This window comes from Macrotis lagotis, chromosome 7 (genome assembly GCF_037893015.1).
Source record: "Macrotis lagotis isolate mMagLag1 chromosome 7, bilby.v1.9.chrom.fasta, whole genome shotgun sequence".
Taxonomy (NCBI): Eukaryota; Metazoa; Chordata; class Mammalia; order Peramelemorphia; family Peramelidae; genus Macrotis; species Macrotis lagotis.
Window position 1 is genome coordinate 176,067,027 of NC_133664.1, and position 15,351 is coordinate 176,082,377.

At 34.1% G+C, this 15,351-nt stretch overlaps 1 protein-coding gene and 1 pseudogene across 4 annotated transcripts in view; both read right to left on the reverse strand.

The window, feature by feature from the left end:
- Window positions 1-13,382, reverse strand: part of LOC141493180 (histone-lysine N-methyltransferase EZH2-like) — a 34,509-nt pseudogene extending 21,127 nt beyond the window's left edge.
- CELF2 (CUGBP Elav-like family member 2) overlaps window positions 1-15,351 on the reverse strand; it is a 632,079-nt gene that overhangs the window by 546,498 nt on the left and 70,230 nt on the right. The gene's annotated exons all lie outside the window — the stretch shown is intronic.

The following is a 15,351-nucleotide window of genomic DNA, read 5'->3' on the forward strand; positions in this document are numbered from 1 at the left end:
AAGTTCCATACAGTGGTGAATACATGGAGGGTTATGGGAAGTGGTTTGGAGGGGGCAGGATCCATCAATCAGGGAGTGAGAGAATGGTTACAATGACCTGTTTCCAGTAATCCTGATCTGTATTCGGATCATGATAGACAAATGAGGATGTTTGGGGAAATCTGTAATAAGGAGAGCTGTCCGTGTCTGTATATTTGTGGAAAAAGAAAACACATGTTTTCTGTCATAAACAGTTTTGCAATTGCATTTTGAAACAAAAACAAACCAAAAAAGCCCAAACCCTTTTTTCTTCTCTATTTCCTTTTTTCCCAAAAGTGGGAGAAAGACAGACAGACAGACAGACATATACATACATATAAGCAGATCTAGCTGTTAAGAATGAGGAGGGGGATCTAGTCAATCTGAAACAAACTAGCTGCTAAGCCTGAGGCCAAGTAAGACTATACCACTGGAGGATGGTGTACAACTAACTGTAAGAGCCCTTCATGCATGCAGCTCTTAGGGAATAGGGCTGGGTGGCAGTCTTGCCTAGCTCTGTTATTTTTCATATCAGATTTTTATTTATAACCTTTCTCAAAATGGGAAGGAGGCCCCAAATCTCTGGGCTGAGTAGGGACCTATTGATGTGGTAGAGATTAGATTGAACTCTAAATTGCAGATCACAGATTCACTTAAACCAAAGGAAATATGTGTATGTTGCCATAACAACAAGAAAAAATGGTGGGGGTTTGGTTCCGTCATCAGTATAAGGGCAAAGTCTTCAGGCTGGGGGTCTACTTGTTGTTAAACTCCAATCCTGGTAGTCTCCTGAAGGAAATGTCTTCATGCAAATAATACTACTTCTCTGATGACTACTGATAACTAGTGTTTTGGGGTTTACAAATGGTTTCCCATTTATGAACTCATTTAATACTCATAATAACCATTAGAGATAGGTAATACTAAAACTAGGTCTTTGCAGTTTTTACAAATAAGAATAATGAAGCAACAAATAGATCAAGGTCACAGGGTTAGTAAGTGGGCCCTATGACTAGTTCTCATATCAATAGGGACCAAAAGGACTACAGTTTCATTTCTGTTTATTCTGTTAACATTTTGTTTCATTCAGAAGTTTTCCCACACAGTATCAGAAATAAAATTGTCCTGATGATCTGAAAGACTATGAAGATGTAGATATATTTATATCTATATATTACAGGGTGGAGTTCTCTATGCTGAGGATTACTTCTCTTTACTTTTCATTGTACTTCATGGTTATCATAGGGATCTTGGGGGCCAATAGTCAGTGACCAGCACCACAGTGGAAAGTACAGAGACTGACCAAGCCTGCTCTGAAGTCATAGAATCTGGAGAACAAGATGACTAGAGTTCAGAGAAATAGAAGAGGTCAAGAACTGGGGTGTTAGGGGGCTTGCAGAAATAGATCCAGGAGCCAAAAGAAGAGAAAACTCAGAAATATCAAGATTGCTAAGTTTTGTGAATCTTATTGGATTGGTGAGTTAAAGAAAACTAATTCCCCTTGCTGTCTTCACTGTATTTTGTTGTGTCTTGTTTATGATCTTTTTAAAAAAATTAAAAAAATTTTTCTTGTCTATGATCTTGAGACATAGTATACATTCCCTCTTTCCTTATTCTTTTCCATAACTTATTGTTGCATGTGGTCAGGAAACCCCAGCCTATCTTCCTCATACACCTGAAGATCTAGGAGGGTAACCAGAAAGTGTTTTAGGAAAAGGTCAGAGATGAATGCTTTCACATTGGAACTTGATCTATTTATTGCCTTCAACTTTACGCTCATTATAATAAACTATATGATCATAGCTAAATCAATTAATTTTTAAATGGGAGAGGTTTTTAACTAGATGATGAAAGCCCAGATAGTTTGGGACTCATGAGATATATGTTGATTTCTTGTTCTAATATCTTCAGACTAGGCCAGAGGGTATATGAAAGAAAAGCTGAGAGTGAGGAGAGCATTCAAGACATTTTAAGTCTGAATGCTAAATGGGTTTGGGGGTGGGTACTGTAACTTCCAGGAAGGTTCTCCTACATATAGACTAATGAGAAACTAAGGAGGCAACTTGATGGCCTAAATAGAATGCCACCTAATGGGCAACTCAGATATTATGCTTTTTTAGGGGATAATTAATAGTATCCTCCTTTAGGATTAAGGAGCCACACTTGAGCCACAAGGATCTTATCACCAAATAGAAGAATTAAAAGGACTAATAAGATAAGGAGCAAATTGTAACCTCTTGGAAGACAGGAATTCTCTTACTTATTTTTGAATCCCCTTTGTTTCTTCCACCTATTATTTAGTTTCCTTTGCTGGTCACACCCTTTAATCATAGATAGACCACTGGATTACAGCCTGGGCCCACTTCTCTTCTTCCTCTATTCTACATCCTTTTCTGATCTTATCAGCTCCCTTATATTTAATTACCATCTCTCTTCTAAGGATTCTCAAATCTGTCTTCATCTCTCTTCTGAACTGTTATCTCACATCTCCCTTTGCCTTTCAGATATTTTGAACTGAATGTCTAGCAGATGTCTTAAAACTCAACATGTTCAAAATTGAACTCATTATATTTTTTCTTAAACTTTTTCCTTTTTTTTTACTATTATATCAAGGACAAGTCTTTGCTATTTCTCACAGCCCTCCCTTCTCCATCTTCAATCTCTTGCCAAGGTCAGTCAGTTTTACCTTTGCAAAGTCTCTCAAATATGTTCCTTTCTCTCCTCAGACACCACCATCACTTTAGTGCAGGTCATCTCACACCTGGACTATTGCAATAGTCTGCTAATGGGTCTGCCTGCCTCAAGTCCTTCTCCTCCAGTCTTTCCCCTATTCAGTCAACAAAGTCTTTTTCCTAAAGCACACAGGTTAGCCATGTCATAACCCTTTCCTCCTTACCTCTATTCAGTAAACTCTAAGTGATTCCCTGTTGCCTTCAGATCAAATACAAAATGCTTTGTTTAGTTTCAAAACCTAAGCACCTCCTCCCTTTCTTTCCAGTCTTCCATTCTGTTTGTCTATTTAGTCTTTGATCCAATGACACTGGTCTCCTGGCTGTTCCATAAAAAAGATATCCCATTCTCCGGTATATTTTCTTTCTGCCTCCTCTTCCTGGAATGCTCTCTCTCTTCATCTCTGTTTATTATCTTCTTTTTTTAAGTCTGAAATAAAATCCTTTCTTTATGGGGAGCCTTTCCCAACCCCTCTTAATTTTCTGCTTTCCTTCTTTTAATTATTTCTTGCTTGTTAGCTAGTGAGCTCCCTGAAGGCAGGGATTGTCTTTTGTATTCATAGTATAATTCTTAGTATAATTCCAGGAGCATAGTAGTAGGCATGATAAAGGTTTTATTGACTGACAATAGCATCCAAAACAACAGAATAAGTACTTAATAAATTTTTGTTAAATGAATAAATGAATTTCGTGCCAACTGTTGAGAACAGATGTAGCCTGATGTTTAATGGTCTAATTTACCATTTTCCTCTTCCTTATCACTCCAAGGAATTATGTTCAAAAGAGTGATGGAGCTGTAGCTAGAGGCCCTGATGTTGAATCCTGGCTCTTACATTGGTACCTATGAGAATTTGGGGAAATTTTTGAGCCTTTGTGGCTCTTTATTTCCACATCTGTAAAATTAGGGAGACAAAAATGGATATGATTTAAAGATATCTTTCTAAGATCCTGTGAAGGTTTAGCTAAACTGACAACTTGCACATCTAGTTTTAGACCTAGAGTCTGACCATTGAATTGATTCTCAACTTAGGAAACCATCCCTAAGAGGTTAAATGGATTATATCCTAGGTCAGCCAGCCCTTGACAGATGGAAAGCTACAGAAAAAACAGCATTCAGGACAAACAAATCTTAAGACCAACAAAAACAAAAGTTAATATTTATATAGTGCTTTAAGGTTTACAAAGATATTAATATTGACATCAAAAATCATTGAAATAAACAAAAATCAACATGAATGCAATATATATTATTTTAATAGGCTAGCATATTTGTTTTATACATGTTATTAATACAATTAAATATTGATAAAATAAAAAATATTAATTAATTTTGTCTTTAAAACAACTCTGGGACATAAGTGTTATTATTATGATCATTATGAGATGAAGAAACTGAGTCAAACTTAGTTAGGTAAATAATTTATCCATGGTCACACAGTTTGTAAGTTACTGCGGTCAGATTCGATTTTAGATCTTCCTGACTCTGCACCTGGTCCTCTATTGATCTCTCTGATTTATAATTTATATTACACCAAATATCTTTCTGAGCTATTACTGGATGCCATTTATCATTTCCTAATTTTAGTCAATGCTTAAAAGGTAAATAAGCCAGGAGGATGTAACACATTAATATAATAATATCAATATTCTATAATTGCCTGATGTAAAATTTCTCCCTGCAAATATGACTTTAAAAGAGTGGTAGAAGGCTTGAATATAGGGAGAAACACCACTTTTCTAAATAAGGGAATAGATAACAGACAAATGATATTATAGAGTAGATAAAGAATATAGAAAGAGAGAACTAAGGGTAATAGAATGGAAAATCTAGAGCTCTCAGTGACCAGGATTTATATAAAACTCACATTATTTCTCTTTTAAACTCTGTAGCTCCATTCTTAGCAACTTGGCTTCATGACTTGATGGAAAGAATACTTGACTGAGATTCAAGAAGTCCCATGTTCAAATTCTACTTTTAACACTTTGCTAGCTTAGTAGCTAAGGGAATAAGTGAATAAGAACTAAATCAATTCTTGGTAGACCCTTTATGAATGCCTGTTGCCTCAAGGGAGCAGTTAGGGAGAACAGTGGATAGAGAGGTAGACCTGGTGTCAGGAAAATCTGAGTTCAAATGTAATCTCTGACAATATGTAACCCAGGGCAAATCACTCTATCTTGTTTGCCTCAGTCTCCTCATCTGTAAAATGAATTGGGAAAAAAAGACAAACCATTCTAGTATCTTTGCCAAGAAAGTCTCCAAAAGAGGTCACAAAGAGCCAGATTAAGACTGAAAAATGACTGACTTTATTTCCTGGTAAAGGAACTTATTTTCATATATACTCAAGAGCTGACTAGATGTGGACCACATATAATACCCAAATATATTTGAGTGAAAGAAAATATATACTCTCCCCCATTTCCTTATTCTAACAAGTGACTAGAAGTTTCTATGTCCAAACTAGGAATTCTCTTGAGCAAATGGTTTTGAGAAACTGAACAAACTCATTTTTTTCCTTCCCTAGGGTTTGTAATCTTGGGAACTTTCATTCAGTCTGTAGTCCTGCTGCTCTCTGTTCCACACATCTTCTGCCCCATTTAAAATATGACATTTCTCTAGTAGAGTCTCAGGTGGAAATTGACACTTGGTGCACTTTTAAAAGATTGATATGCAGATAATTTTCCTACATAATCCTTCACTCATTCTCAAAGACTAAAATGAACCCCACTCTAAGGTACTGGAAGGGTATGATCACAAATGAATCTAAATATTACCTACTACAAGAAGACATCTGCAAAGCAGGATTGTATTTTAATGATAGCTCTTTGAACTGTCCAGGTAAATATAATAGTATTATGTAAAAGGGTGTTAGATAGCCAGAAATGCCATCAGTATTTATGATAACTATGGGGAGGTGTTTCTAGCTGTGTTCAAGTTTGAGTGGAATATAAATGCCCCATTAAGGTTTCCTTGGAAGCTTAGAGCAAGGCTGTTGTATTGTTAAATAGGAAGAGGCAGTTTTGTAAGTCTGATAGAGCAGTCAGCTTGCAAACAGCAAACTGGCAGAGAATCAGTAGAAGCCAGCAGAGAAGAAAGGGATCTAGTCTACCTAGAATAGGTCTCTGATAAAGCAGAATTCCCTTGAGAAGAAATCTGCTGAAAGGGAAGATATTAAGAGCTTTATAGACACGGAATGCAGATTATTTGAAAGTGAATGTGATCTTCTTTCCTAGTTTATAGACATCAGTCACCCCCATTGAAGTAAGGGAAGGAGAAATAAAAGTGGAAGCTGGGAAACAACTGGGAAAATAAGAGTGAAGACAGTAAACAGAGAAGGTTTAACTTGTCAAACTGAATGATGAATGGTTATCTATCATTTTCCTTAGAAGAGAGGAACCAAAGATGGTGTATCAATTTTTATAATTTTAAGGCTGAAAGATAATAAGTGTGCAAAAATGGAGCAGACTATATAACAATTCTCTCTGAAAATGTAATTACACATAAAAAAATCCATAAAAATGTACAAAGTGATAGATGAACTCAAACTAAACAAATGTAGTTTTTGATTCTTTTGGAACTGAGCAGAAATAGCTTAGGTATAGGGAATGGTTTTTTTTTATTTTTTTCTTATTTTTAAAAGAAATAAATATTTGGGCTTGGGGACTTTAATTGAATTTTGCTTCAAGTAGAAATTTAAAATTTTAGATAGGATATTATTAAAAAACAAATTGAATCCTACATTGGATAAATGAAGAACCATCAGTGAAATATTGGCAAAGTTGACACATTTCAATAAATAACATAATCAGAGCATAATATAATAAACTAGTACCATTCCCTCATTCCTCTCAACCAATCCGCCCACCCCACCACCAAAAAATATCTTAGTCAAGGCATATTATAATGTCTTGAATTTTTTTTAATAAGTAAGCTTTTTTTTTAAGCTAGAGAATTATCTGGGATATTTTAATATATTTATATATTTAATATGTTTGAAAATCTTAAACCAAACCAAAATTAGTTCCATTTTCCCAAAGGAACAATGGTAATGCTTACTTTCTTTTTCTTCATGTCCAGGGTGTGTATTGGGAAACTCACATAGAGTCACGTTAGGTTTAAGAGTTCATTGGGGTAGAAAACATCTGGCTGACATAAAGAGATTGACCCTTTATGTTACTAGCTTGCAAGTAGTACAATAAAAATCTCTGAAGTTTAATTTGAGTTGAGCCAGATGGGTTTTGATGAACTTATTATGCAAAGAAAATTGGCATCAGGAAATAGTAAGTTGAATTTATTTTTTCTTCTGTGATAATGGTAAATTTTTTCTTTCTTTAATAAATATAGTTGACAGAAAACTCTTATTTACCTTAAAAGAATAGCTGAAATGATATGTACAACTTAGTTCAAAGACTGCAAAAGTTGTTGATAGATCAGCCTAAGTGGACAGAGCCAACACCTAAGTGGACAGCATTCTATACTTTGGGAATTTCCCTAAGGCTAATTTTTCTCCCTCCCTCTCAGCAATTTTAATAAAATTTTCTATAAATACCTGAAGTATAAATTTTCATGTCCAACCTGAATAAAATATATATGTAGAGTTGAAGGAATAAAAGTCAATGATATATATGGAGCAATTAGCAATCATTTAAAAATATCCATGCGTGAATAAAATTAAAGAAAAACAATGAATTGATTAGTCATGCAAACTAAGCTTCCACTTATCCATTTCCATAACTTCCTCAGGCAAAAACTTGAGTGCAGAAAGAAGACTTGGACAAGGCCTGAAAGTCAAGAAATTTTTAGGGGTTTCCATTGTGTATGTGTATGTTTGGGGGAGAAGAAATGGGAAGGGCTGAAACTAGGCAAACATATGATTTCTTTAGGAGACACTTACTCTAAATCTTCAAAAAACATGTCCACATTGTATATGTCCTCATCTTACAGCTCCCTCAGTTCACATTCCATTACAATTGGCAAGAATATGGACTAGGATCAGGAATGGATCTGTTATAAGCAGCATGAAGTACCATTTATCTTGCTAATCACCTTGGACAAAATGCTTGCTTTCTGTCATTTAACACTTCGAAATAAAAGCTGTTATTCCTAAAGAAACTGTTTGGTTATGGAAGAAAAGACAACCAATTAATCTAATTATTACTCACACAATGAGCAGGCGGAGGGAGACAACCTGGTTTGTCTATTTATTTTAAAGTCAAAGTGCTTAATTCTATTCTAAAATACTACAAGGTATAGGTACCATTACAAATGAATAACTTAATTAAAAAATATTGATTTTGCTCATTGACTACTACAAATTATATTAAATATTAATGCAACATTTTGTATTTTTTATATGTCATGCAAGTTTTATGTGATTTTTTTCCCCTACAGCAGCATTAGATTTTATTTGTTCCTGCAATGTGAAGTGAAAAAATCTTGAGCAACTCAGAGTACATCAATATTGCACTCAGGAGTTTACTATAACATATGTGGGTGCATAAACATGTATGTGGGTATATACATATATTCTTATACAGATACACATGCCAAAAGGAAAGAAAAAAGTAAGTCAGAACAAGGTGAAAAAAAGAAAGTGAGTGGCATGTTGTCTTTTGTCTGGAGATAAAAGAAGGCTCACTCACAAACTTAGCAGTCACACTATAAAACATAGCCTCAGAATCCACATACCCAGGAAACTTCATTCTAGAGCTTAATCTAAGAACACAACTAAGAACACAATCTAAGAACACAAAACTACCAAAACATAAGTGTAAGTTAAATGTTAAAAGCTCTCTACAGGAGGGATATTCAGAAATTCTCTTTCATTGCTCTTATGTCTCAAAAAGATCTGAAAATACTGTCCATGAGAGTCCTCTAAAATCTAGATAGAATGATGGAGTTAATGCATTGAAAGGAAGCACATCTCTTTCCATCTGAGAGATCATTTTATGTGTTGACATTACAGTTCACATCTTCTCTGGACCTTTTTCATAATCATGTCTAAACTGAAAGCAACCCATGGCCTCTCCCTTCTACTCCACCCCGTCCCTATTATTGATGGGAAATTTAAATATATGAGGCTAGTTGACAACTGTGTCATTTGGATCTGATGGCACAATTATTATGAATGTGTTAAGATCATCACTTGCCAGACACGGAACAGAACATTTTACTCTGTCCTCTTAAGATCTCAAAGCCTTTAGAATCAACTGAGGAAGAGCTAGGTTTAAGCTTTTTCCTTCAAAGTCACTAGATGACCTAGTGACCCCAAATTTTTTAAAATAAAAATATTAAAATTTTATAGAACTAATTCTAGATACTATTGAACTCTAATTTAATCATCATGTAGATTAATAGTTCATGACTTCGATGCAATGATAGAATGGGATGGGGGAGAGAATGGTGAAAAATAGGTTGGAAAGTTTGCCTTACAACCAATAAATGAGAAAGGCCAAAGGTTCATAGTCTATGCAGATGCCACATGGCTCATATCACAAATACTACTTTCAAGAATAGAATCAGTAGGATTAGGCAGAATGATCAACAAATAACATTGCAAAAAATGAAATGTCCATATTTTAACAGATAATAAAAGACTCTATCCCAATGCGGAAAACATTTCTGAATCAGTTATGTGGTGCAATTATTAAGTCATTAGAAAGAATTGAAATTATTTACTTGCCAAATCAAAATGAAATTCAATGAATTATAAAAAAAGAATAAAATCAATTAACAGAAGTTCATTTAGTATCTACTATCCAGAAAATCTTCTGAAGAACAGAAGATATGGGATGCAAGTAAATTGGTTACAATTTGATTTATTTAAAAGAAAAAAAACTATGGAAAATATTTGAAGAATGGGCAATGAAGGCAGTCATCACTATAGATTATCACCATTTTCAACAAAAGTTTATGTGATTGCAAAGTAATTATCAAAAATGAGACTAAAAGAACCTGAAAATTTCATCAGTTTATAAAGTCAAGCAAAGTGAGAGCTATATGATAGTCAAGGGCAACTGTTTTGTTGAATATAAACTCACTGGCAAACTGCTGGAGGAGGATGGGGAAATAGCATCACTTTATCAAACAGCAAGGAGCAGTAGGAGAAATATGTTTAGAGAAAGCTTGGCATGAATCCTAATTAAACCAGATTATCCCAAGAGCATTAAGGCTGAATTTGGAAAGAGGACAACAGCTGAAGAATAGAAAAGATCTGTGAACATTTTAATAACAATTTATTTTCCCCAGTAGTGACATTGGAGTCATCACATTCAAATTGTAACATCAAAATTCCTGCTATGACTGTTGCACGTGGAAATAGAAATTGCACTTAAGAAAATAAAGTCTAGGAAAAGCAGTTGGACTAGATACAATTTATATAGATGGGGCTGTTTGGGAATTGACACAGTTTTGAGGTTAAGAGTTGAACTTTTGTGATATATAAAATTCTTAAAGTTCAAAACGATACGCAGACTTTGGGGTCATTCTTTTTTTTAATGTTTATTTGTAATGTTTATATGCATATATCCACATATCAACATTTATATACATACAATAAAACACCTATATGTATGTGTATATATTCCCTACTGTATAATATATATATATGTATATATATATACATATATATATATATTAACTTTCCCATTAGAGTTTAAGTTTCTTGAGGGCAGAAACTGCCTTTTATTTTTTATTTCTCCATCACTTAGTATAGTTTACTGATTTATTGATATATATAAATTTATGTACATGAACCCTATATACATGTTATGTATTATTTATAAATGTCCAAGTATATAATATATTCACATATGCACATATGTGTGAATATGTGAATATATTATATATTCACATATGTGTGAATGTATATGGTATATTTCCTTATTTGAACTTCATATCAACTCTGTGAGGTTCTCTATTTTACAATTGGAGAAACTCAGAGTGAGAGATGGTGAGTGACTTGCCCAGGGTCATATAGTTAATGCATTTAAGGTAGAATTTTAACTCAGTTCTTCCAAGTTTAAGACAGTATTCACTGTCACCCAGCTGCCCAAATTTTAAGATTCTTTGAAAGGCACAATGGCCAAGATCATTTGGATTCTACATTCCTCTGATTAGTAAAACCAAATAAGGTAAAATTGAGAAAGGGAGACTAGCATAGGGAATAGAGTCTCAGAGAAAAGACTTCCTGGGTTCAAGTTTTGCTTCTGAGATATACTGGTTATGGAACCCCACATAAGTCATTTAACTTCTACTCCCTTAGGAATCTAAATTATATAGTATTTGCTTATAAACATTGGTGAAGGGATTTGTCTTACCAGAGAGTTCCCTAGAACAATGAAAACACAATTCCAGAATCCCTTTCCCCCTCAAAAAAAAAGGGTAAATCAAGAGGAGGTATAATCCCAAAGGCATCCATCACTGGGTGATGTCTGGCACCATATTCAAATGGAAGAGGTGAGGTACTCAAGATCCTGTTTGTGGATAATTGTATCAATCCATCAAGTATTGCAGAGCCTTATAAATGATAACTAGTCACTCAAAGAATTCTGCTTAACAATCCACATACAGGAAAATCAAAAAGATAAGTGAAGTATGCCTGTTAGGCTATTCTGGTCAGTTAGATGGACTCAACCATCAGCACATATTTTGAGGATAGATATGGCAGAAACAAATTAATTGGGCCTATAATTGAATTAGGAGACCTGGACTGTATTTGTGAAATTAAACAACACTTTTAGGTCCCCAAAGAAATAGTCCCTAAAGCTTCTGAAATGAAAATGTATCTTTTTTTTACACCAATTTTCTTCCCATAGTATTTTATGGCTATAAATCCTGGAATACTATAGTCTCCAAAGATGCAAAATTACAGGTTATCCAAAGTGAGATGAAGAGAAGTATTGTGAAATGTATCTTATTATCAAAAATGAATTATATGCAAGAAGTAGCATAACATTCATCATTCAGGAGTGAAGGCAAGGGAGTATTGGATGCCAACTTCTTTAATTCCATTGGTATGATAAGAGAATTGAAAATATAAGAGAATTGGAATGATAAGAGAACAAGAAGAGACCCAGAGTGTTGGATGAGGCCACTGTGAAGTTTCAATAGAAAGATATAGAAAAGAATCAGACAGGATGAGGTAAAATGTGGGAGTACTGCAATCAGTACCATTGGAAGAAGTATCCTATGGTTGAAATATTACACTACTATATTATGGATAATATGAGTCTAGGGAATAAGTCAGTGCCCATATAGAATGTGAATTTCTGGTCAACAGGGACTATTCAGTTTTCTCTATTCCCAAGAACTTAGCATAGTGTTTTACACATTATGTACATTTAATAAATACTATTTCATTCACATGGCAAAGTAAAGCAAAGTCAGAAGAAACAATGCTCTAACCATTTTGAATGTGTTATGGAAAGGCAAACTAAAGTTTCTCTAGAAAGGGATTTAATGTTGAAAATCAGAAATAGAGCACTTTTGAACTTGAAAGACTTTTATACTGTGTAATGGAAAACAATACCTTAAAACCAATTTCTCCCTTTTGTGTTTGCCAAAGATCTAAGTATATGTTTGGGTGTCTCAGCTGCAGTCCTAGAATGTAATAAAGGAAACTGTGACTCCCCATGCTACTTACTGGAGATGCCAGCAATTGTAATATATGAAACACCAAACTCAGATTTCAAGTCTCAAGGCCAAAGAAAAATTCTGACTCTATTAGTTTACTTTTAAAGCAAGAAAAGCAATTTCTATCTCACTGTCTCTCAATGCATCCAATCACCAGTCAATGGCTTTTGATTTTGCACATAACTCCTTCTATAATATTGCTGTGACATTACTTATAAATGTATTTATAATAATGTCCTCTCCATTCAATAGCTAAGACTTTTGCTCATGGTGGACACTTGAGAAAAAAGCATGGTGCAATTGTATTCAGCATTAGGCCAGAGGGTATGCTCTATACAAGTCTAACACATTCTGAAAGCTATTTGTGTCCCCAATACAGCTTGACTGTGAACTGAGCCTGCATAGCCACCTTCAGTACTCCCTGGGAATATATTAAATCTGCATCTTGACTATGTTGCCTGGAAGATACTTTTAAATTATTTACTGACAATAGCAGGGTGTTACACTCCTTTCCAGTAACTTAGGAGGGAAGTTTGTACCCCTGCTTAAGTCAAAGACCACTTTCCTACTCCAGGCCATAAGGTTAGTAAGTTCAGTAATGTCCAGAGAAAATCAAAAGGCTTGAGGCAGTGAAGACATATTAAAAGAAACACACACACACACACACACACACACACACACACACACACACAAGCCTATTATCTATTCCTGCCATTTTTCTTCCATTTAGTCTTATGGAAGAAGATTATTTTTGTTTCTGATTGTTGGATAGGTAGAGGTTAATCTTACTTGAGAGTAACTCATTTCCTCCCAAACTAGTACTATTGCTGTAGAAGACACTACCTTTTTATAAGCTACCTAAGTTTGTAACCTCGGTGTCATCCTGGACTATTCACTCTCACTTTCACTTATCCTACAATAAATTAGCTACATTTTATAATTTCTATTTCTTTTTGTTGTTTCTAAGTTTTATATATATTAATATATATTATATATAAATTAATAAATATAATTATATTTAATATATAATTATAAATATATTATATATAATATAATAATTATATAATAATATAAATATAATTATATAGAACATATGTATATTATAATATATAATATATATTATATAGAGAGAATAATATAAGCATTTCATAATATAGCGCATTAAAAAAGATCTTTGCACATGAAACTGTAAATCTATTATGTCCAATGTGCTATTCTTTTTAAATATCTAATAAAATTATCATGTAAACTTTTTTTCTTCCCTCTCCATCCCCCATTGTAGAGATGGCTACCATTACAAACACGCACACACACACACACACACACACACACAGACACGTCCATCTGTAATAGTTGATCTTTGTTCCTTGATCCTCTCTATTCTTATCTATCCTCCATATGGTATCCAAATTAATTTTTACTAAAGATTAGGTTTGATCATATCAGAGACATGAAAACTTCCTGTCTGCTCAACAAATTGCTATGGCTCCCTATTAACTTGAGGATCAAATATAAACTCTATGGCTAACACTGAGATTTCTTCACAATCCATCTTCTTTCTACCTTCCCAGTTTTTGCAACTTCTTCTCCCCACCTCCCCCTACTGTATAATCTAACCATATTGGCCTATTTGTGATTCCTCATACTCTCCATTTCTCACCCCTGTATCTTTGTACTAGCTATTCTCAATATATGGAATATACTCCTTAATCATAGTAGCCAACTGGAATTCCTTAGTTTTCTTTGAAATGCTTATCAACTGCTTCTTCATAAAGCCTTTCCTGATCCAAGTAACTGCAAATGAGCATTCTCCCTTCCATATCATTTGTGTATAAAAAATGCAGCTAGGTGGTGTAATGGAAGAGTGCTTGTCCTGGACTCAGAAGGACCTGAGTTCAAATTTGATCTCAGACACTTACTAGTTGTTTAACCCTGGGGCAAGTCACTTAACCCTGTTTACCTCCATTTCCTCAAATGTAAAATGAGCTAGAGAAAGAAGCAGCAAATCACTTTCATATCCTTGCTAAGAAAATCTCCAAATGGAATCACAAAGAGTTGGATATTACTTAAATAAGAACAACAAAAGAAGAAAAATGCATATAATTATGTAGCACCCTCTTCCATACCTTCTCCCCTAAATCACATTTAAAGTAGTGAGCCAGGGTTTTAGAAGGCAACTCTCTCATGGCTCTAATAATAAACCTTAAGGGTTTAGAGCACTTTTGCATATAAGCTCCAACTCACTATGCTGATATTATGGGAAAAGATCTATAAATACTACCTTCCTTCTCCCCCCAAAAGCCTGGGGCTCCCAAAATAGACACAGGATCTATTAATGTATTCAAACTTAAAGTATTATAATAGTGACCTATATGTCTGTGACAATGAGTTAACATAACTTCTTATTACTGGATTTTTTTATCTCCCTCTGTAAAGTCTTTATGAAGCTTCATTTAGATCTTTGCTGGTTTTTGTGGATTTCATACATTTTTAGAATTCATAGTTATCACTACTTTCACCACAAGGGATCACACTCCCCAAAGACATTTTTTCTACAGGTGACTATTCTTTCTGGGTGGATATATTATCTCTTTTTATATTTATGGAATAATACAAGCATTTCTATAACATAACATATTAAGAAAGATCTTTGCACATAAAACTGAAAATCTTTTATGCACAATTTGCTATTCCTCTTAAAAATCTAAAGTCATCATGTAAATTTATTTTTTCTTACCACCCCCACCCCACCCTAGAGAAGGTTACCATTAGACACAATAATATATATTTATGTATGTGTCTGTCTGTGTGTAGAATCACTCTATACATATTTCTATTTATCAATTCTTCCTTGAGATGCAGATAGCATCTTTCTTCATACACCCTTTATAGTTAATTTGGGTATTTATAATAGTCAAAAAGATTTATTTGCTCAGTCATTTTTAAAACAACATTGCTGTTACCATATACAAA